General features: G+C 37.5%; 2 long non-coding RNA genes across 2 annotated transcripts in view; one reads left to right on the top strand and one right to left on the bottom strand.

Annotated features, from left to right (window-relative positions):
- LOC122683108 overlaps positions 1–22,784 on the top strand; it is a 528,047-nt gene that overhangs the window by 314,634 nt on the left and 190,629 nt on the right. The gene's annotated exons all lie outside the window — the stretch shown is intronic.
- Positions 8,910–20,396, bottom strand: LOC122683107. The gene is made up of 4 exons (XR_006337622.1): positions 20,343–20,396; positions 11,951–12,026; positions 9,483–9,548; positions 8,910–9,063 (listed from the first exon to the last, which is right to left on the bottom strand). It is a non-coding gene; the product is annotated as an uncharacterized LOC122683107 (long non-coding RNA).

Below are 22,784 nucleotides of genomic sequence, written 5' to 3'. Positions count from 1 at the left end.
CCTCATCATCAGCAGCACCATTATCTTTCATCCTTTTGAACATGTAGTTCCAGAAAACAACATAGTTCCAGAAAACAACATAGCTGCTTTGGAAGAGATTCTATGTTCACAGCTCTACCCAAGCTCCTGTTTACTTCAGAGCATACACCTTGTCTTCTTGGATTCTGCTGCTTCTCTTCCATATTACTTGTTGGTTCTAGATTTAATCCAGTTATACAACTGAAGTTGGAATTTATATGTTTGTAACATTATTCTGAAAATGTTAAGCTTCAACCATTAAACAGTTAGGATGCATGGGTTTCCAAAGTGAGATTTGAGATTAAGGAGTGAAATGAACAGAAGAAATGCCAGAGTGCAGAAGGATGGGATAGGTTTTGAGGGGTGAGGAAGGGTCAGGAGAATTTCTTGTACCCCAACAGATCCCCCACCACATTTCAACCCAAGAACATCTAAACTTTTGGATCCTGAAAAGTGCTTTCATAGGAATGCTTAACTGTCTGAATGAATCATTTACAAGTCTTGATTTAAGTTATATCCTCCCTGCTTGTCTTATAGCTTAAAGACACTGTGATTGAGATATAAAATAAGTACTGCTACTTAATGTCATCTATACATAATTAGCCTCAAATTTTAATGAATTAATGTGGTTTGCCCTCTTCATGTGATTCTATTAGTTTTTTTCCCCCTCTCCCATATTTAAAATTAAAAAAAAAAAAAAACCACTTTGAAACTTCCATTATACTAGGTGAAATTCTCTCTCAAATGTTAGCTCACAGTGAAGGATGATCAAGGATAGCTAGGTAACCAGATCATCTAAGTTACAGGATACAGTTCAAATGATTCCTGGCTCCTTTGCTTTTTCTAAAGCATTGCACCTGTTGGCTGTCTTTTTCTCCATCTCTCCTCCCTGTGAATACATAGAAAATCCCCAAGTATGGTAAAGGTTTTGAGTCATTTTGAAAGAATCCAAGCCAGAGAGATTTATTTGTTTCCATAATCTATATAACTTGGCATAGATAGATGTTAGTAATAAAAGCATTACACAATAATTCTAAATTTGTTTCTAAACAGACTTCAAGGAATATGTTTCTGAGAGTGAGAGGGAGAAGGAGAAGATTTCAGAGTGTGGATTTACCTTTTAATTCTCATTATACATACCCTGAGCAGCTGCCTGAAAATGTAAAACTTTGAAACTGAAGCCCCCTAAATTCCCACCACTCTCTGCTGTCCCTGTCTGTTTACTTTAAACACCTCAACATGTATTTCAGTGCTAAGCTCTTAGTAAGCAGAATATCCAACTATATGTATATCTCAAATAGTTTCCTCCTCAATAACCTTAGGTTTTCTTTGACACTGTTGTTGCCAGGCCACAGATTTGAAGCTGAAAACAGGCTATTTTCTGTGGAAGTTTCTCATGTATAAGAATCCATCTCAGATTCCGACCAATGCAATCAGAGAAATTAGTTTATTGATGAAACCCTTGTCCATGAATGGCTTTTTGAAAATAAAAATGCTTTTCTTTCTTCTGGAAAAGAATGAAACAATTCTCCTATTGTCCTACTTGCTTCGAATTTATTTTCCACTCCTTATTATGCATGCCTCCTTTATGTCATTGATACATAATCCATTATGTGCCTCTTATCGTATTTGCTACAACCATTGTCTCAAGATGATGTCGAAGGACATTAGATACCAGAGACTAACTTTGCATGAGTGAATTAATGTCAGTGTTGAAGGAGTCTATAATCATATGACTAAATGGGCTTTCAGGAGGCCACACAGTATGCTGATGACAGAATCAAGAATGAAACCTAGGAATTCTGACCATTTGTCTTATTCTCTGTCCACAAATGATACTGCCTATTCTTAGTCTTGACTAAAGACCTGCTGAAAGCAATCCATTGACTGGTAACATAGAGCATATTCATGAAGGGGTTTTTGTTGTTGTTGCTGTTGTTATTTTTAATAATCCAGTGGAAATTCCTTCAGTGATTACACGAAATTTCTGAAGGCTGTGTGCATGTGTGACTCTACATGCAATGTTTTTTGGTAGAAAGTAAGATTGTTACAACTTGAAGTGTGCTGACATTTTCCTTTGGAGGCTTATTTTATTTAGAAGTCACAAAACTCTACTTTATCTGATATTAGGAAAAGCTTTATACTATATATAAAATTATTGTCATGTGTCATTCAGGCAAGGAAGTATGGACTGAAGAGTAAGATAGACCTGAGTTCAAATGGCTTTCCATCAGCAGCTAGCTATTTGATCCTAGACAAGTATTTATCATTTATTCAGTCTTCTGTTTTCTATTATTGGAAAATGGAGGCATTAAAATTGATTGCTTGGTGGGGGGGGGGGGAATTACTTAACTTCTAGGCTTGTGACCTTCAGTGAAATAATCCATTAAAAATATTTAAGACAGGATTTTGCAAAGATGGCAACTATGGTATGGTCCAGTTTTTAGATGTTACTCAGTTCCTGCATAGAAATACCAGAACAACTAGGAAGCAGCACCCAAACCCTGGAGGAGAGAGTGTTGGCAATAAGATAAAGTGAGACAGTAGCCCCACACACTCCAAAGTGCAACAGGATGAGGACGGAACAACCAAAGCCACCGTATCTGCCTATTAATGGCATCTGTGCAGATTTCGGGGAGTTTCTGACAACCAAAATGACCAGACATCATCAGAGGACTTTTGTGGATGTGCATAACTAAGCTTACATGTTCTTTGCATGTAGGCTTAGTACCATTCTAAAAGAAATGATGGAGGAACAGGAATGCAGTTAGGAATGGTACTGTTCATATAATTATTCTAAGACAGTTGTGTTTGTCATGTAAGATAAAGACAATGAGTGACTATGAAGTAGTTTAATTCTATCATTCCATGTGTCCTTGAGAACCAGGATTCTCAGCATGTAAGATATAATATATGGGCAGTTAAGAAAATCTGTGACCCTGTATTTGAATGGAAAATATCAGTATGAAATCATAAGGCCTTCTGTCTTAATCATTATCTGTGTGCATGTATAAATATATATATATATATATATATATATATATATAATATTTCCTAGTTCTGCTTTATTTTCTTGGGCTCCAAAATCACTGCAGATGGTGACTGTAGCCATGAAATTAAAAGACGCTTGCTCCTTGGAAGAAAAGCTATGACCAACCTAGATAGCATATTAAAAAGCAGAGACATTTTGATGGCTGAGTAATATTCCATGGTGATAACCCTATATGCAAAACAGAAAAAGAGACACAGAAATACAGAACAGACTTTTGAACTCTGTGGGAGAAGGTGAGGGTGGGATGTTTCAAAAGAACAGCATGTATACTATCTATGGTGAAACAGATCACCAGCCCAGGTGGGATGCATGAGACAAGTGCTCGGGCCTGGTGCACTGGGAAGACCCAGAGGAATCAGGTGGAGAGGGAGGTGGGAGGGGGGATCAGGATGGGGAATACGTGTAAATCTATGGCTGATTCATATCAATGTATGACAAAACCCACTGAAATGTTGTGAAGTAATTAGCCTCCAACTAATAAAAAAATTAAAAAAAAAAAAAAAAAGCAGAGACATTAATTTGCCAACAAAGGTTCATCTAGTCAAAGCTGTGGTTTTTCCAGTAGTCATGTATGGGTGTGAGAGTTGGACTATAAAGAAAGATGAGTGCCAAACAATTGATGCCTTTGAACTGTGGTGTTTGAGAAGACTCTTGAGAGTCCCTTGGACAGCAAGGACATCCAACCAGTCCATCCTAAAGGAAATCAGTCCTGAATATTCATTGGAAGGAGTAATGTTGAAGCTGAAACTCTAATACTTTGGCCACCTAATGCGAAGAACTGACTCATTTGAAAAGACCCTGATGCTGGGAAAGATCGAAGGCAGGAGGACAGAGGACAAGATAGATGGATGGCATCACTGACTCAATGGATATGAGTTTGAGCAAGCTCTGGGAGATGGTGAAGGAAAGAGAAGCCTGACATGCTGCAGTCCATGGGATCACAAAGAGTTGGACACTGCTGCACAACTGAACAACAAATATGGCAAAGGGATTTTGCAAATGTGCTTACATATGGATCTTTATATGAGAAGAGTATTCTGGATCATCCAGTTGGGCTAATGTAATCATCATCTTATAAAAGGTAGACAGGAGGTTAGAGTTAGGGGTGATGACAGAGGTTAGACAACAGAGGCAGAGGTTACAGTGCTGTGTGACCACATGGCTTGGGACATGAAGAGGAGGCTTGGAGGCTGGAAGAGACTGGAAATAGAGCTTCTCCCGGAGCCTCCAATAGAAACACAGTCCTGCTGACATCTTGATCTGGCACTCTAAGTCACTTGGAGTTTTTGATCCTTAGCACTGTAAGATGATAAATTTGTGCTGTTTTAAGCCACTAAATTTATGCTAATTTGTTACAGCAGCAATAGGAAACTAGTATAAAGAAATCCTATGCATCTACAGTTGGTTAATTTATTACAAAGGAGGGAAGAGTGTACAGTGGAAAAAGATAGTCTCTTCCCTAAGTGGTACTGGGAAGGCTGGAGAGCTTCATGTAAATCAACAAAATTAGAATGCTCCCTCATACCATATACACAATAAACTCAGCATGGTTTAAAGACTAAAATATAAGACATGACACCATAAAAATCTAAGAAGAGAATATAAACAAAGCATTCTCTGACATAAATTGTAGAAATATTTTCTTAGATCAGTTTCCCAAGGCAAAAGAAATAAAAGCAACAATAAACAATAAACAAATGGGACCTAATCAAACTTAAAAGCTTTTGCACAGTAAAGGAAGTTGTCAACAAAACAAAAAGACAACCTACAAGATGGGAGAAAATATTTGCAGACAATGCGACTGACAAAGGGTTAATATCCAAATATAAAAACAGCTTCTACAACTCAACTTTGAAAAAAACAAACAATCCAATCAAAAAATAGGTGAAGACCTAAATAGATATTTTTCTTCCAAAAAAGGCATATAGATGGCCAATAGGCCTGTGGAAAGATACTGAACATTGCTACTGGTTAGAGAACTGCAAATCAAAACCACATTGATGTATTGCCTCACATTCATCAGGAGGTCTTTCATCAAGAAGTCTATAAATAATAAATGCAAGAGAGTGGTTCAGAGGGCAAAGAATCTGCCTGTAACACAGGAGACCCAGGTTCAATCCCCGGGCTGGGAAGATCCCCTGGAGAAGGGAATGGCAATTCATTCCAGTATTCTTGCCTGTAGAATTCCATGGCCAGAGGAGCCTGGTGAGCTATATATGGTCCATGGGGTCATAAAGAGTTGGACACAACTGAACAACTAACACACACGTACAGAGAGGGTGTGGAGGAAAGGGATCCTTTGTACACTGTCAGTGGGAATGTGAATTGGTACAGCCACGAAGAGTATGGAGGTTCCTTCAAAAACTAAAAATAGAGCTTCCACATGATCCGACAATCCCTCTCCATGGGCTTTCCTGGTGACTTAGCAGTAAAGAATCCACCTGCAATGCAGGAGATGCAGGTTCGAGCCCTGGGTCAGGAAGATCCCCTGAAGAAGGAAATGGCAACCCACTCCAATATTCGTTCCTGGAGAATCCCATGGAGAAAGGAGCCTGGCAGGCTACAGTCCATGGAGTTGCAAAAGATAGGGACACAATTTGGGGACTAAACAACAACTACTCCTGGGTATAAATCTGGAAAAAATGAGATCTCTAATTTGAAAAGATACATGTGTGTCAGTATTCATAGCAATACTCTTTACAACAACCAAGGCATGAACACCTCCCAACTGCTCATCAACAGATGATTAGCATAAGAAGATATATCACAAATACAGACAAACATACGCACAGAGGAATACTACTCAACCATAATAAAAGAATGACATATTACCACTTGCAGCTACATGGATGTACCTAGAGAATATTATGCTTAATGAAGTAAGACAGAGAAAAACAGATACTATATGTTAGAACTGATATAAAGAATCTAAAAAATAATACAAGTGAATCTGTATACAAAACAAACTCACAGACATAGAAAACAAACTTAGAGTTACCAAAAGGGGGGGACGAGGAAAATGAGAAGGCTGAGATTTGCAGATACAAACTACTGTACATGAAATAGATAAACAGCAAAGATTTACTGTATAACACAGGGAATTGTATTCAAGGTCTTATACTAACCTCTAATGGAATTTAATCTAAAAAAATAACTTGAGTCACTATGCTGCACACTTGAAACTAACACAACATTGTAACTCAGTTGTAATTCAAGAAAAGTAAACAAACAAAAGAAATTCTAACTAGACTCTTCAAAATATCTAAGTCATAAAATATACAGACTGAAGAACTGTCCCAGATTGGGAGAGATCAAGGAAACATGACAACTAAATGCAGTGGGATACCCTGGGTGAAAAAAAAAAAATATTAGTGGGACAGTTGGCAAGATTTAAGTAAAATTTCTGGATTAGTGAATAGTATAGTGTTACATTAGTTTTATGATTTTGATTATTGTACTTTGATTATGTGAGCTGGCACCACTAAGAGAAGCAGGATAAAGGAGAGGGGAAATTCTTGGGCTTTTTTCGCAGCTATTGGTTAAGTCTGAAATTGTCTCAAAATAATTTTTTAAAGCATTCAAGATTACTAAAGGGAGCTTACTTCCTTTCCTTCATCATTTAACAATAATTAACATTTATTTAGTGATTAATATTAACTAGTCACTGTTCTAAAGCTCCACAGATATTAACTTAAGCCTTATGCTAGAAGTGGGGACTATTATGATCTCCATTTTACAGACCTGAAAGCCTAGGGAGGGTAGGAGACATATCCAAGGTCACATAGCTCTGAGAACTGTTTAAGTCTACAGCCTATTCTCAACAACTATTCAAGGTGATTGTCTTGCACATTAAAGTGTGAGGATGTATGGCATGAATTTCACTACTTAAGTTATAGTATAGCATTTGACTACCTAGGAACCTTTGCTACTTTCTTTTTACTGTCTCTATTCTAGACTGGTGACATTGACAAATAACGGAACACAGCAAGCTAAGTTGTTACACTAGTAGTATTTTCGACTGATATATATTTCAACAAGGACACACGGGTCCTATAGAACTAATAGAATTTTTCTATAGAATTATCCCATTTTATATTACTGTTGTTCATTTTTATCAATCAGTGTCTTGATATATTAATTTTCTGATTTTTTTTTTTTTAATACTCTCTGGTCCTAGTTGTTTCCCTCAAAACATTCAGGCTTTCTGTCTGTCTTGATGCTTTAAGAGCAATCTCCAGACTTCCATTCTAGAGTGGAATGCATCTTATACTGACTAGAGTTTAATTTTATTCCAATGGCAATAATCGAGAAGGAGTGGCCAGACGAGAGGAAGGCAGGAATGACATTCCTGAGCACTTGTAAGATAGTGATATCTGAGTTAGGGAGCAGGAGGAGGGGAGGGAGGAGAGGTGGAACTCGTTTCCTTTCGTTTGAAACCACTTAGGGTAAACACTGTATTATCTCTGTCTTATGCTGAGTCAAGCATACTGTCAATACTCAACAATAAATGGTCTCTTGGCTTTAAAGCCTTAATTCCCCATATGTAGAGTTTAAAATGTGCCTCTGAAAATAAGATTCTAGAAGAGAATCTTTAATATGTTCTGATGGAGGCTGTAAATCATAGCATTTTATGCAGAATCTTAGATAAGTTAAATATATACCATTTTACCCTTTCATTATATCATAAGTTTCTTTTTAGTATTTTAAAATAAGTGCCTGCAAACTGAAAGTCTTATTCTATTTAGAGACTTTCTGAACACATCTATCCCCACATAGATATGGATATGGTTATACCTAGCTATTTATCTATATATAATATATAAAGCAATTATTCACTGGTAAATTTGTACATTTCATTTTCCAATACAGTGTATTCAGTTTAATCACATACTTTCTAATCTTTTTGCCTCCTAGTCTCAGATTTTTGAATTCAAATTTCCTTCCCTTTGTCTGTATTTAAAAATAATAATAATCATTTTACATCTATTACAAATAACAATACCTAGTCCCTGATTGAATGCTAACATGGTAATTCATTCTCAGGGTTTGGCTGCCATTCATTCATACCTCGAGCTGTGCTCTCATTATATATGACATCAGCAGAAACTCTCAATTCAATTGCAGCCTTTTATTTAATTAGGGACTATGTATTATTTGGTTTGTAGTATCCAGAATTAAAAATAGGCCCTTACACTGTGCAATGGGAAAGGAAGAAAACTTTGAATATATATTCTAATTGGTATTTTTAATACTCTAAAAGCAATCAAAACTTATGTTAAATATTAATTATAATATTTTTCTGCTTTTGTGCACCTTGATTTATTGCTGCCCTTTTGGGCTCACTTTTAATTACATTACAGGAAAACAAAGGATATTTTTATCGGAAGAGTTATTTGGCACAGACAATACGTTCAATGGCGGTGGTGATATTGAACTTTATATTAAACTTAATTTTCAAAAGCATATTTAACACAGTTTGCCAGGCTTTTAAAAATTATTTTTCCTTCCTTTAACAACATGCCTCTCGGGTCTCTATATTAGATATCAGGGACAAAGCTCATAAAGGAACAAAGACCCAAAATCAGGGATGGTCTTTTAAAAGAGGTACAGTTTCAAAGACTCCTAAAGATATAAATCAAAGTGCTTTTGAATACAGAGAGCATTCTAAAAGAATATTGAACTGTTTGCTTAAAATCTCACATTATTTCCTGCTTTTTAAACCCTGTTCCTTTTTGAAGGCTAGCACCAGATAGGGACAAAAGGAATATTTTCATGCAAAAATCAGGGCCAGGTACAGAGGCACAGTCAGAGTCTATTTCAAGTGGGGACAGGAATTTAATTCAAGTTATTCTCCTCTTTATTCCACATTTAACAGATTTGAAGGATTTCTCCACCTCTCTGACACTTGTGCAGACATCACTAGGTCCTGGTTGCACCAGTGGTGGGCATCAGGAAATCTTGGTATGGAATTTTTGGTCCCCTTGGAATGGATCCTGAAAATACAAGAGAGTTTAAATATGTCTCCTCAAGAAGGGTGAGGCTTTGTTTTTTGTTTTTTTAGTTGGCCTTCTGGGCCCCCTCTCAGAGTGAAAACAAGCAATCACTCTCTTTGCTTTTTAAAAAGAATTTTATGTAACCCACAGGTGGGACTTCCCCTAGAGACTATGTGTGAGAAAGAAAATTTCAGACTTTTGAAGAAGACAGAGATTTTACTTAGTTTGCTGTAGATGTCTGCTTTTCTATTTCTTGTTTTTTATGGACTATTTCTAGCACTTCAGCAAAATCAGTACAAATACAAAAAATAACTAATAGGTCATTCTATGACAAATTTCACTTTCCAAAAGTTATGACCAAATACAAGGCTTAAGCCCCTGTGAAATGTGAGTTTCATTAAGAAAGTGAAAAGCCATACCTCTGAGTAGAGCAGGTATCTGTGATTTTCCATGTTTCCATAGCAACATGTAATTTTTATTGAACTCTGAAATAAATAGGCAAATAAAACATACATAAAATATTGATCCATGGGTGTTGGGTCTGCTGTCCCAGACGTTAGTAACTTATGGTCACTATCGTTTCCTTTTTAACTCCTGTAGCCATTTTTCTAATTGTGGCCTGTTTTTTTTTTTTTTTTAATGACTTCTTTATTATTCTTATAATATAAAAAGTTTGCTTTTTAATGTGGTTTCCAAACCCTATCTTGTAGTATACATACAAGAAAGACTATTGAGGATGTAACAAGAGAACGGAAATAAAATTTTAAATGTTTTCTATATTTTTCTAAGAGAATTATGTGATTTGTTTTGTCCTGAATTGACTTTCCAGGTTTTAACTAATTTTTACAATCTATTGACAGTGACTTATGTTCTGTGTTTAAAATATATAATACTGATGAGAAAATAACAAATACAAATAAAATGTGTTATTCACATTTAAGATATCAATTTATTATAATAAGTATTCTAACAATATAAACTAGAAAGAAAAAGATTGGCTCAATTAAATCATTCATTTTAACTTAAAAAAGGTAGAAATACAAGATGAAACTGATCTAACATCCACATATTTTATTGAAGATGTGATTATTATAGTACTACATATAATATATATACTATATATGGTACTGTATATAATATACATATTACTATTATGTCTGTACCATTTTAGTTTAGTAAATCTTTACTGAGAGTTAACTCTATGCTCAGTGTTGAGCCAGTTATTAAAAAAAAATAAATAAACGTCTCTGACCTTAAGTCAACATTCTATTAGAAAAGTCATGTTAAAATAGGGGATATATTTTAAAATTAGGTACAGTGTCTAGAAAAGGTAAATCTGTATCCCTACCTTATAGCTTATAGTAAAATAAATTCTAAATTTATCAGACTAAAACTTGCAAAATGAAACAATAAAACAGTCAAGAAAACAAGGACTTTTAAAAATATTGATATATAATCTTAGAGAGGGGAAGGCCTTTCTGTGTATGACCAAAAACTCAGAATCCATGTTTTAAAATGATAAAATCTGATTCATAAACATAAAAAAATCTACACAATGAAAGAATATAATAAAAAATGTCAAAAGACAAAAAAAATTTTCTTATATCACAGCAAAGGATTAACTTTTAATAGATAAATATTCTTTCAAACTAATTTCAAAACCTATAACACAATAGGAAAATGGACAGAAGAAAAGGAAATACAACTGGCACTAAAATGTTTAAAAAATGGTCATAGATGAGCTTTTATGAAATAAAGGCCTCTATGAGATGATCATTTAATGAGATACCATTTAGCAAACTGGTAAAAAAAATTTTTTGTTTCATGACTAACTTGTTAGCAAGAGTTTAGGTATAAATTGTTATTAGCATTGTAAGAGTGGAAAATAATGTATGATCAAATAATGTATGATACAAATAGCAATATCAGTTTGATTCCTGGGTTGGGAAGATCCCCTAGAGGAAGGCATGGCAACCCACTCCGGTATTCTTGCCTGGAGAATCCACATGGACAGAGGAACCCGGTGGGCTGCAGTTCACGGGGTCACAAAGAGTCAGACACAACTGAGCGACTAAGCTCAGCATAGCCCCAAAATGCACATAATTTCATTTTTGGGTGTTCTCACATGAGCAAAATGCAGGTTACTTACTGCAGCATACTTGCTCTATAAAAAAAATGAAAACACTCAGTATAGAAAATGCAGTAAGTGTATGTTTCATTACATTCAGACAGTGGAGTTCTGTGCAGCCAATGGAAAAATGAAGCACCTCTGTGAGTACAAATAAGGAGTTACATGTAAAAATATTGTTAAATGAAGATAGCAAGGTATAGATCAGTGTTATAGTATACTCGCATTTGTGTTTTAAGAAAGAGTAAAATATATACATATATGATTCCATATGTTTAGACTATCACTAGAGGTGCAACCAAGAATATTTGCTATCCTTGATAAGATGAATTCATTGTCTAGAGAACAGGGATGGGATGACAACCTTTTTTTTTTTATCACTCTGTATATTTTTGTGTTTTAAATTTTGCCCAAATATTTATTGTGCCTATGTAATTGCTTTTTTTTTTTAAAGGTGCTATTTTAAGACAATATAAGGGCAAATACAAAAAAAAATGCTTAATGCTAGGGAAATTTTAAGTGATAAATGACCACCCTATGATGCCTTTCAGAAAAGGTTTAGAATAAGTAGGTCTTGTTCAGTAGTTAAGTTGTGTCTGACTATGCAACCCCATGGACTACAGCATACCAGGCTTCACTGTCTCCTGGAGTTCGCTCGAACTCTTGTCCATTGAGTCAGTGATGCCATCCAACCATTTTATCCTCTGTAGCAGGTCTTGAACTATACTTGAAACTTAAAATGAGATCAGGAATTATTACCATGAATTAAGATGGTCATAACTTATCCATATGGCACAAGGTTATGGCTGCATCATTCAAGCAAGAACACGATAACCTGGAGGATAAAAGAGACAGGTTATGGCAACAGAGAAAAACGGTAGAAGTAGCAATGAGATGAATTGTCTGTTTTCCAGTGAAAGCACAATAGTGGGTTTATAGTTCAGAACAAATATTCAAATAATATGATGGAAAGTACCATGGTCTTAATGATTATGTTGCAAAAGTACCCTTTTCTGCATACATTTTTAGGTGAAGATAAGTGGTATGATGTATCAGAAAAGGCAATGAACACAGAATTCAGGAGACATTTAGGCTGGTCCCTGTTTTGCCATTAATTAGCAATGTAACATTGAGAAGATCACATTGTATCTCCAAGCCTCAATTTTATTGTCTGTTCTATATAAGAGTAGGGGAACATGCAATAGATTCATGATTCCACAGTCATTTTTTATATGAAGAACCTTTTTCAAGTAAAATGTGAGTGCAAACCAGTAAAACAGATAAAAGCAGGGAAACTTTGTATAAAGCAGGGATGGGTGCCCCAGAGTTCTCCTGTACAATATCTTTCTTTCCCATTATGGCCCTCTCTAATGGAGCTAAATCAAAGCCTTGGGACTCAGCAAAGTTCAATTTAAAACTATTTACTAGAGGAGTCCTAAGGTTCCTTTTCATAAGAACATTCACAATTCTAGAATGTAATTGATTCATAGGTTTAATCGTGTTGTGAAATTTCTACAGAAATATTTGAAAAAATAATAGTAGTAGTCTGAGGCTACACAGGAACTAACTACTTCAACAAAGGTTTTTCAGCATCCTTTCTGTAGTTGGACAGCCACATCTCACAAGATACAAAGCTGGCTGGAGTATGATCCTGATCTATTTTATTCTTACAGTCTGTTGGGTTTTAAAAATCTGTTTAGGATTCTCTAAGCTTCTTGATACTTATGTTGATGTCTCATATTTGTTTGGGAATTTTCCCATTGTCTTTTTTCCTCCTCTTCTGGTACTTAGTTCTACATATAATAGTCTTACATGTCTCTTGTGCTCTTTTTTCTTCTTTCCCCACTTTTTTCTTTGAGTTTCAGTTGAATGTCCTTTACTGACCTGTCATTAGTTTACCAATCCAGTCTTCTATTTGTTAAACCTCTCCACTTAGGTTCCTAAATTCAGATATTGTATTTTTAATGCCAAACTATTCATTAGTGTCAATTAAAAACAACAACTATGTATTTTTAATTTCTTCACACTTTCTTTTGTCCGTCTTTTTCTCTATTTCTTTGAGCAAATAAATCATAGCTATTTTAAAGACTTGGATGGCTAATGTCAGCATCTGGATTATCTGTGGGTTTGTTTCTATTGTCTATTTTTGCTTGTGGTTGTTGATTATGGCCATTCCACTTCTTGTGTTTAATCATTTTTGACTATGTGTAAGACATTGTGTATAAAAAAACTAGAGAGACACCACTTGTTAATTTCTATAAAAGAAGTCTCCATGAGCAGATAGTATAAGGAGATGATTGTCAAAATGGAAGCAAGGATTGTGCTATATTAGGGCTGAGCTGTAACTTTTGCAAACTCGCTTTCAGCTTGGTGTTTTGATCTTTTATCCCATGCAGCTTCAAAATGTAGTGAATGTATTAAGGTCATGTGAAGGAGGACTCTAAGCATCCAACCTTATGTGTCAGTCTTACACAAATATCAAAAAATCATAGAGTTTTCATCCCCCTTATCCCTCGTCCCTCAGCTTCAGGTGAATCTAGAATCAGTAAGTGGATGCAAGTAACATGAGCTGTCAATTTTTTATCCTAATTCATCCCTCCTTTTAGGTTTCTCTTTTGTTGCTCAATTTATCTTCAGGCCTTCTCCTAAAGGAGACTTTTCTCACAGTCTGCAAGATTGCGGAATTTTTCATTTTTTCTTTTAGAATCTTTTGATCTATTTCTTTAGCCTTTCACACATTCTTAGATTGATGAGTTCACGTAGAAACGGGTTGTCTGTTTGAAGGCCCTCAAGCCTGCACACTATTTTTCTGGCTTCCCTGTACCACGGAAAACTTAGCTTTCTCTCCCTCTGTCTGTAATACCATCTACTTGCACCAACATCTCATCCTGTGCCAAGAATGACAAATACCGACGAGGAAAAACAAAAGAAAACAAAGCACTCATCTAACTTATCAACTCATCACCTACTACTACTCAGTCTAGTTTTTGTCACTTTCCGATGCATATGAAAACATGACTACTGAAGTTTACCCAGCTTTATTTCACTGTCAGTGCAAATACTCATCTGCAGCAACCTAAGTTGCTTGTACTCAGAAACAGACTTTCATGATCTAGATTGTTAGAAACCTTAAAATCTCAGAAATATGAGACAAATGTTTAAAATTTTAGCATGCGACACACTATTCATGTTACAAGTATGAACAGCTGTTTCAAGGTTTTCCTCTAAATGGTCTGACAAACTATGGGATAGTCTGTGGTTATGTAATATAATATATCACTAACAAATATACTCATAAATCAGGCTAAAATTTCTTGTACATACATAAAACTACTTAGTAACTTCAGTCCAGAAAAGCAGAATTTAAAAAAAACAGATGACATCTTAACTTTTTATAAGAATAACCATGTAGGATAAAGTTAAATAAAATTTTAAATTAGATGCTAACTTTCTAGACTGTCATGCAATAATAACTAGTGCCTTGGGTGGAGGAGAGTGGTATTTTCTACTGGGGTATATATAGAACAGAAAAAGTATTGTCTTATAACATGGTTTGAAATTCTAAGTCACTGATATTGCTATCGTTTTTTTTCAAGTCCCAGAATATATCAACATTCATTTTAAATTATTTCTTCAATTAATTCTAAGATATTCATGAAGCTAAAATTTTTAGAAAGCATGTAGGGCTTAAGAAATGGTGTGTTTGTGTGTTTTAGAGTGTACTTAAGAAATGAATTCAGTTTGCATACTTTGGATTACTGGGAATTTATTCTTTCTTTTGTTGTTGATTATCTTATATTTAATCAGTTATGTTTGTAAGCAATTTAAATCTAGATTAAAATTTAACCTATAAAAGGGTTGCTTGAGAAATGAATTAACTGTCTCTGCCATTCCATTTTCTCCTTTTTAAAAAAAATTTCATTGGAGCATAGTTGATTCATAGTGTTGAGTTAGATTCAGCTGTACAGTAAAGTGAATCAGTTATACATATATCCATCTTTTTTAAGATTCTTATCCCATATAGGTCATTACAGAGTATTGAGTAGAGTTTTGTTAGCTATACAGTAGGTTCTTATTAGTTATTTATTTTATGTATAGTAGTGTTTACTGCAAGGAGATCCAACCAGTCCATCCTAAAGAAGATCAGTCCTGGGTGTTCATTGGAAAGACTGAGGTTGAAGCTGAAACTCCAATACTTTGGCCACCTGATGCGAAGAACTGACTCATTGGAAAAGACCCTGATGCTGGGAAAGATTGAAGGCGGGAGGAGAAGGGGACTACAGAGGATGAGATGGTTGGATGGCATCACCAACTCAATGGACATGAGTTTGAGTAAACTCCAGGAGTTGGTGATGGGAGGGAGGCCTGTCGTGCTGCAGTCCGTGGGGTCGCAAAGAGTCGGACACGACTGAGCGACTGAACTAAACTAAACTAATAGTAGTGTATATATGTCAGTGTGCAATGCCAGGCTGGATGAAGTACAAGCTGAAGTCAAGATTGCCAGGAGAAGTATCAATAACCACAGATGTACAGATGACACCACCCTTATGGCAGAAAGTGAAGAAGAACTAAAGAGCCTCTTGGTGAAAGTGAAAGAGGAGAGTGAAAAAGCTGTCTTAAAACTCAACATCAAAAAACTAAGATCATGGCATCAGATTCATCACTTCATGGCAAATAGATGGGGAAACAATGGAAACAGTGAGGATTTATCTTCTTGGGCTCCAAAATCACTGCAGATGGTGACTGCAGCCATGATATTTAAAAGACACTTGCTCCTTGGAAGAAAGGCTATGACCAACCTAGACAGCATATTAAAAAGCAGAGACATTACTTTGCTGACAAAGGTCCATCTAGTCAAAGCTATGGTTTTTCCAGTAGTCATGTATGGATGTGGCAGTTGGACCGTAAAGAAAGCTGAGCACCAAAGAATTGATACTTTTGAACTGTGGTGGTGTGGAAGACTCTTGAGAGTCCCTTGGACAGCAAGGAGATCCAACCAGTCTATCCTAAAGGAGATCAGTCCTGGGTGTTCATTGGAAGGACTGATGTTGAAGCTGAAAGTTCAATATTGTGGCCGCCTGATGCGAAGAGTTGACTCGTTTGAAAAGACCCTGCTAATGAAACTTAAAAGCTTTTGCACAACAAAGGAAACTATAAGCAAGGTGAAAAGACAGCCCTCAGATTGGGAGAAAATAATAGCAAATGAAGAAACAGACAAAGGATTAATCTCAAAAATATACAAGCAACTCCTGAAGCTCAATTCCAGAAAAATAAATGACCCAATCAAAAAAAGGGCCAAAGAACTAAACAGACATTTCTCCAAAGAAGACATACAGATGGCTAACAAACACATGAAAAGATGCTCAACATCACTCATTATCAGAGAAATGCAAATCAAAACCACAGTGAGGTACCATTACACACCAGTCAGGATGGCTGCTATCCAAAAGTCTACAAGCAATAAATGCTGGAGAGGGTGTGGAGGAAAGGGAACCCTCTTACACTGATGGTGGGAATGCAAACTAGTACAGCCACTATGGAGAACAGCATGGAGATTTCTTTAAAAACTGGAAATAGAACTGCCATATGACCCAGCAATCCCGCTCCTGGGCATACACACTGAGGAAACCAGATCTGAAAGAGACGCGTGCACCCCAATGTTCATCGCAGCACTGTTTATAATAGCCAGGACATGGAAGCAACCTAGATGCCCATCAGCAGACGAATGGATAAGGAAGCTGTGGTACATATACACCATGGAATATTACTCAGCCATTAAAAAGAATTCATTTGAATCAGTTCTAATGAGATGGATGAAACTGGAGCCCATTATACAGAATGAAGTAAGCCAGAAAGATAAAGACCATTACAGTATGCTAACACATATATATGGAATTTAGAAAGATGGTAATGATAACCCTATATGCAAAACAGAAAAAGAGACACAGATGTACAGAACAGACTTTTGGATTCTGTGGGAGAAGGCGAGGGTGGGATGTTTTGAGAGAACAGCATGGAAACATGTATATTATCAAGGGTGAAACAGATCACCAGCCCAGGTTGGATGCATGAGACAAGTGCTCGGGGCTGGTGCACTGGGAAGACCCAGAGGGATCGGGTAGAGAGGGAGGTGGGAGGGGGGATCGGGATGGGGAATACATGTAAATCCTTGGCTGATTCATGTCAATGTATGACAAAACCCACTACAATATTGTAAAGTAATTAGCCTCCAACTAATAAAAATAAATGAAAAAAAAAGACAAGACCCTGATGCTGGGAAAGATTGAAGGCAGGAGGAGAAGGGGCGACAGAGGATGAGATGGCTGGATGGCATCACCAACTCAATGGACATGAGTTTGGGTAAACTCCAGGAGTTGGTGATGGACAGGGAGGCCTGGCGTGCTGCAGTCCATGGGGTCGCAAAGAGTCAGAGACAACTGAGCAACTGAACTGAACTGAATGAGTGACAGGGTATGACACTTGTCTTTCTCTGTCTGATATACTTCCCTCAGTATGATAGCCTTATATCCATTTTTTTCTCTTTCCATTTTATCTCAAGGACCTGAAACAAATGAATTGACCCATTATTGACATTTTCCTTCATATAGCAGTTTGCCACATCTCTATTTCTCAATGTGTCATTACTACATTGGACCTTAGTTTAATTACTGAGCACATTCAGATCTTGGGTTCCATCTCAGAATGGAATCACCAAAGATATTTCCCAAAATTTGCATTTAATTTGCACATTGATGCATGCTACAGCTGAATACCATTATCCAGTGACCATTGCATAAAAATAACGTAGGACAGCATCACCACTGACTACTTTGTTATCAACTGAAAGAACATTACCCTGGTTGCCATTAAAATGCCCATAGCAGCTCCTTCCATTCATACTGGCCATGAACCTGCCTTATTGCCTCATCCTCTCTATCTATATTCTTTTCTGGAGCCCCCCCCCCCCCCCCCGTTGGACACGACTAAAGCAACTCAGCATGCATGCATGTACCATAATATATTATCTATTCTTTTATTGATAGGTATTTGTTTACTCCTTAGTTCGGAGCTACTCTGAATTTTTGCTCTAAATATTCCTGTCCCTGTCTTTAGTAAAAACATATACACATTTCAATTGGGTATGTACTTAAGGGATGAAACTGTTGGGTCATAAAATATTTGTATATTTCTTTATGAAAAAATTGTCTTTAATTTCTTTTGACAGGTTTTATATTTTAAAAAAATTACGTCAGAGTATATTTGATCGTGTTAGTTTCAGGTGTATAGCAAAGTGATTGTGTTATACATATATCTATTTTTTCAAGTTTTTTCCCCATTTGTGTTACTACAGACGATTGAATTAAGTTCCCTGTGTTAAGTTTTTTCACGTTTTTTCCCATTTATGTTATTATAGACAATTAAGTTCCTAGTAGGTCTTTGCTGGTTATCTCTCTACTACTGTTCTGTAAATGAGTGCATTGGTATCAATTTTTAGATTGCACCTATAAGTGATTCCATAGGCTCTCTGTCGTTCTCTTCCTGACTTACTTCACTTAGTATGACAATCTCTAGGTCCATTCATGTTGCTGCAAATGAATTTATGTCTTTCTCTTCTATGGCTGAGTAATAGTCCATTGTATGTATGTACCACATCATCTTTATTCATTCATGTGTTGAACATTTAAGTTGCTTCCATGTCATTGGCTATTGTCATTCATGTTGTAACGAATACTGGCGTGCATGTATCTGTTTGAATTGTGGTTTTCTCCAGGTTTCACTTTAGTAAATCTGCCCAAGAAATTTTCACTGTAATAATACCAATTCTCTCTCCCACTAACAACATACGAGACTTCTAGTCACACTATCATATCACCAATGACAGTTAACATTGCTTTTAAAAAAACTTTTAGCCATTCTGACAGTTTGGAGAATTGCCTTGTTGTTTTAATTTTCTTTAATGACTAGATGCATTGACATGGTCTCAGATGGGTGTTGTGAGAACTGAAAGATACAGTGTGTGCTAAGCTCTTTATACAGCGCCTTACACAGCAAATGCTCAATGAAACCAGGCATTCTTATTAGTATACCTTGGTCCATTTGATTGCAGTAAAGGACCATGGCATGATCTCAATGTGACACATTCCTACCTCTTAATCATCATTGTTCTTTTCCTTTCTGGGTTGCTACTGCAAAGAGAAAACAAAAACAAACTAACAAAAACCAAACCCCATGGAGGAGCCAAGATGGCGGAGGAGTAGGACGGGGAGACCACTGTCTCTCCTACAAATTCATCAAAAGAATAACTGAACACAGAGCAAACTTCGCAAAACAACTTCGGATCGCTAGCTGAGGTCATCAGGTGCCCAGAAAAGCAGCCCATTGTCTTCGAAAGGAGGTAAGACAAAATATAAAAGATAAAAAGTGAGACAAAAGAGCTAAGGACGGAGATCCATCCCGGGAGCTCTTAGGCGGCATTGCTTGGGGTAGGGTCCGGGCCTGAGTGCCCTGAGGACAATCGGAGGGAACTTCTGTGCGTTGCCAACTTGAACTGTGGGAGACCAAAAGAGAGAGAGTAAATTAACCGGCCCGAACACACTGCCGGCCGTTTGCAGAACAAAGAGACCGAGAGGGTCCAGAGAGGAGCTCGCAGGCTGCGGACCGGCCCAGCCCCGCCGGAGGCAGGAGGCAGGGGGGAGGGGAAGGTCGCTGCGAGACACAGGGCTCAGGCACCCGACTGGCGCGGGCAGGGACTGGGGCTGGGGACGCAGAGGGCGGAAGGCGCGCGCACCCGACTGGCGCCAGCGGAAACTGAGACTGGATCCGCGGAAGGGAGGGGGCGCGCCACACCTGGGTAGAGTGCGCCCACCAAGCCCCTGGCTGCCTGGACCGCTCTGACGGGGAGGGCACAGAGAGCAGGCGCAGCTTTTCCTTCCGCACTTTTGTGGAACACCGGAGGGCTGGAACCTCGCGCAGCGCGGGGCGCGCTCCATATAGAACAGCCGGGAGCCTGAGCAGCACAGACGGAGAAAGCAGCGTCAGCCCCTCCCGGCAGCCCCAGCCCATCCCCGCGGCGCAAGCCCGTCCCCATAGCGCCAGCCTCTCCCTGCAGCGCAAGCCCCTCCCTGCCCCGCAGAGCGTCGGAACTAGCTACCTGAATAGGAGTCCACCTCCGCCCGCCTGTGTCAGGGCGGAAATGAGGCTCTGAAGAGACCGGCAAACAGAAGCCAAATAAACAAAGGGAACTGCTTCAGAAGGGACTGGTGCAACAGATTAAAATCCCTCTAGGAAACACTGACTACACCGGAAGGGGCCTGTAGATATCGAGAAGCGTAAGCTGGAACGAGGAGCTATCTGAAACTGAGCCGAACCCACACTGACCGCAACAGCTCCAGAGAAACGCCTAGATATAATTTTACTTTTTTCTCTTTTTTTTTTTTAATTTATTTTATTTATTTTTTTTATTTTTTTCTTTTTTTTTCTTTTTTCTTTCTTCTCTTTTATTTTCCTTTAAAATCCCCTATTACTCCCCCATTACTCCTTAACTTTCATTTCCACAGACTTTTACGATTTTTTAATTAGGGGGGAAAAAAATTTTTTTTTCTTTTCTTTTTTTCTCTTTTTTTTCTTTTTCTTTCTTTTTTTTTTCTTTCCTTTTTCTCTTCTATTTTCTATTTTTCTTTTTCTCTTATTTCTTTTAAAGTCCTCTAGTACTCCTCTACTACTCCTTAATTTTCATTTTCAATACACTATAACCTTACAAAAAAAAAAAAAAAAGAAGAGAAGCCCTATTTTTAAACCGAAGATTATTCTCTCCCAATCTTGACTCTCTGTTTTCTACCTCAGAACACCTCTATTTCCTCCTTTCCCCTTCTCTTCCCAATCCAATTCTGTGAATCCTTGTAGGTGACTGGGCTACGGAGAACACTCTGGGAACAGACAGCTGCGTAGATCTGTCTCTCTCCTCTTGAGTCCCCCTTTTTCTCCTCCTGTTCATCTCTATCTCCCTCCTCCCTCTCTTCTTCATGTAACTCTGTGAACCTCTCTGGGTGTCCCTAACAGGGGAGAATCTTTTAGCCATTAACCTAAAAGTTTTCTTATCAGGGCTGTATAGTTGGAGAAGTCCTGAGACTACAGGAAGAAGAAAACTGAAATCCAGAGGCAGGAGACTTAAGCCCAAAACCTGAGAACACCAGAAAACTCCTGACTACATGGAACTTTAAGTAATAAGTGACTGTCCAAAAGCCTCCATACCTACACTGAAACCAACCACCACCCAAGAGCCAATAAGTTTTAGAGTAAGACATACCATGCAAATTCTCCAGCAACGCAGGAACATAGCCCTGAACATCAACATACAGGCTGCCCAAGGACACACCTAACACATAGACTCATCTCAAAACTCATTACTGGGCACTCCATTGCTCTCCAAAGAGAAGAAATCAAGTTCCACGCACCAGAACACTGACGCAAGCTCCCCTAACCAGGAAATCTTGACAAGCCAATCGTCTAACCCCACCCACTGGGTTAATCCTCCACAATAAAAAGGAACCACAGACCTCCAGAATACAGAAAGCCCACTCCAGATACAGCAATCTAAACAAGATGAAAAGGCAAAGAAATACCCAACAGGTAAAGGAACATGAAAAATGCCCACCAAGTCAAACAAAAGAGGAGGAGATAGGGAATCTACCTGAAAAAGAATTTAGAATAATGATAATAAAAATGATCCAAAATCTTGAAAACAAAATGGAGTTACAGATAAATAGCCTGGAAACAAAGATTGAAAAGATTCAAGAACTGTTTAATAAAGACCTAGAAGAAATAAAAAAGAGTCAATTAAAAATGAATAATGCAATGAATGAGATCAAAAACACTTTGGAGGGAACCAAGAGTAGAATAACGGAGGCAGAAGATAGGATAAGTGAGGTAGAAGATAAAATGGTGGAAATAAATGAAGCAGAGAGGAAAAAAGAAAAAAGGATCAAAAGAAATGAGGACAACCTCAGGGACCTCTGGGACACTGTGAAACGCCCCAACATTCGAATCATAGGAGTTCCAGAAGAAGAAGACAAAAAGAAAGGCCATGAGAAAATACTCGAGGAGATAATAGCTGAAAACTTCCCTAAAATGGGGAAGGAAATAGCCACCCAAATCCAAGAAACCCAGAGAGTCCCAAACAGGATAAACCCAAGGCGAAACACCCCAAGACACATATTAATCAAATTAACAAAGATCAAACACAAAGAACAAATATTAAAAGCAGCAAGGGGAAAACAACAAATAACACACAAAGGGATTCCCATAAGGATAACAGCTGATCTATCAATAGAAACCCTCCAGGCCAGAAGGGAATGGCAGGACGTACTGAAAGTAATGAAAGAGAATAACCTACAACCTAGATTACTGTATCCAGCAAGGATCTCATTCAGATATGAAGGAGAATTCAAAAGCTTTACAGATAAGCAAAAGCTGAGAGAATTCAGCACCACCAAACCAGCTCTTCAACAAATGCTAAAGGATCTTCTCTAGACAGGAAATACAGAAAGGTTGTATAAACGTGAACCCAAAACAACAAAGTAAATGGCAACGGGAC

Source organism: Cervus elaphus, chromosome 24, assembly GCF_910594005.1.
Source record: "Cervus elaphus chromosome 24, mCerEla1.1, whole genome shotgun sequence".
Classification (NCBI taxonomy): Eukaryota; Metazoa; Chordata; class Mammalia; order Artiodactyla; family Cervidae; genus Cervus; species Cervus elaphus.
This window is presented reverse-complemented; position numbering and strand designations above follow the sequence as displayed.